Here is a 2,434-nt window from a genome sequence, read left to right on the forward strand (position 1 = left end):
ACTCCAACAAGGCCACATGTCCTAATACTGCTGTTCCCTGTGGGACCATGGGGGCCATTTCCAAAACCCTTACTTTTCTACTTTTTTTTTCTCTTTCAGGAATTGTTACTTTTTATTTATGTGCATGTGCCTGTTGGGTCCTTTGCAACTGAAGTTTATAATCAGTTGTAAGCCACCCAACATGGGTGTTGTGACATGAAATCAGAAAGCTCTTAACTGTTAGGCCATCTCTCTGGCCCCATTCCTCTATTTTGTGTAGACTACATTATGTAATTGTAAAGAAGTTACTACTCCAACATAATAATTTAAGTGTTGGCTTCATCTGTAAATTGATTTTGCTTTTCATTGTTCTAAGGGCATTTTAATTTTTATTTTTTTTCAAGAGAATTAAATTCGTTTATTGATTACACATGATAACGGATGATACACAAGCTTCATTCCCACCTGTTATTTTATCTGATACCATTATTCAATTTTGATATTGCATAGGGTGTGCCAACAACCATTTTATAACCAAAATTGTAACCTTGCTTGGATGATGACCCTTTTAATGGTGAAACTCAAAGTTACAACTGGCAGTTTAACCACACCAAGGTTTTCGAAGACAATGGCTTCCACACCCAAGCAATCATAAATAAATTCCAAATGGAACTTGGCACAACCCTGAAAGGATTCTAACTTCACACTGTTGGGGAAGTTTACCAAGATGGCTTCAGAGTAGACTAACTTTACACAGCACATTTAAAAAAGAAAAATAAAAGAAAAAAAAAAGACATTTATTCAGTGTCATGATCAGACTATTACATTTAGCAATCAACAGCATGGGTGAGAAGAGGTCTACAGTAAAACCCTTTGTTGGAATGCTTTACACTTTCCACAGAACAGAAACGAAAATAACCTGTTATACAATTAGTCACAAGTACAATCCTCGAGTTTTTTTGCCCATACACATGAGTATTGTCTGAAACACGTCTTCTTTGTAGCAGCTAGGCCCTGCCACCACTGTGCTTGGCTGAGTTCACAAATCCATTGTCACCTGTAGCTTCCCTGTCACCTCTCTGGCTCTCCTCTCCTGCTAAGCTTTGTTTTCTGGCTGTAATTAGAACCTCCCGCCACTGCCATAGCTGCTGCTGCTGCTGGAACCACCATAGCCACCTTGATTCCGAGGTTTAGCAAAGTACTGGCCTCCACCACCATAAGGGCCAGAGCTTCTGCCGCCAAAGTTTCTTCCTTTCATTGGTCCAAAATCTGAAGACTTATTGTTGTAATTGCCAAAATCATTGTAGCTTCCACCACCTCCAAAATTGCTTCCATCATTCCCGAATCCATTATCGCCATCCCCACTGCCACCGTATCCACCACCACCACGGCTGCCACCGAAGCCACCACGACCACTGAAGTTTCCCCTCGACCAAAATTGTCATTGCCGCCAAAACCGCCTCCACGACCACCACCGAAGTTTCCAGAACCACTTCGACCTCTTTGGCTGGACGAAGCACTACCCATCTCCTGCTTGGATAGGGCTTTTCTTACTTCACAGTTGTGCCCCTTCACAGTATGGTATTTCTGAATGACAATCTTGTCCACAGAGTCATGGTCATCAAAGGTGACAAAAGCAAACCCTCTCTTTTTTCCACTGCCTCTGTCAGTCATGATTTCAGTCACTTCAATCTTCCCATACTGCTCAAAATAATCTCTCAGGTGATGTTCTTCCGTGTCTTCTTTAATACCACCAAAAAAGATCTTTTTCACGGTTAAGTGGGCACCCGGTCTCTGAGAATCCTCTCTCGACACAGCTCTCTTGGGTTCCACAACTCTTCCATCCACCTTATGGGGTCTCGCTTTCATAGCGGCAACCACTTCCTCCACAGTGGCGTATGTAACAAACCCAAAGCCCCTGGATCGTTTGGTGTTTGGATCTCTCATGACCACGCAGTCCGTGAGTGTTCCCCATTGCTCAAAATGACTCCTCAGACTCTCGGTGGTTTCGAAGCTCAGCCCTCCAATGAAGAGCTTCCGCAGTTGTTCCGGCTCCTTGGGAGACTCTGACTTGGACATGACCGCAGGGAAATGAGAGCCTTCAGCGAAGCTTCCTCGGCCGCGTCAATGGGCAGAAAGGGCATTTTAATTTTTAAATGGTAAAATTATCCATATTTAAAGGGTTCAGGGCAACATTTAAATACATATGTAAGATATATAAATCAGATCAAGAGAACTGGCATATCTATTATCTTACACACTTGTCATATTTGTGTGTTTGAACATTTAGAAATCTTTTCTACTAGCTACTTAGAAAAATTCAAATAATGACACCCAACCACAATAACCCTACTTTACAAGACAGGACTTTAGCAAATATTCTTTTCATTGAGGGTTGCAAACATTACTTATACCTCTCTCCATTCTTTCGAAAATCTGGCAGGTATTCTACTCT

At 42.0% G+C, this 2,434-nt stretch overlaps 1 pseudogene; it reads right to left on the reverse strand.

Annotated features, from left to right (window-relative positions):
* Positions 1–1,099: 1,099 nt before the first annotated feature.
* Positions 1,100–2,058, reverse strand: LOC119815716 (annotated as a pseudogene).
* Between the last annotated feature and the right edge of the window lie 376 nt (positions 2,059–2,434).

The sequence above is a fragment of the Arvicola amphibius genome, chromosome 5 (assembly GCF_903992535.2).
Source record: "Arvicola amphibius chromosome 5, mArvAmp1.2, whole genome shotgun sequence".
Lineage (NCBI taxonomy): Eukaryota > Metazoa > Chordata > Mammalia > Rodentia > Cricetidae > Arvicola > Arvicola amphibius.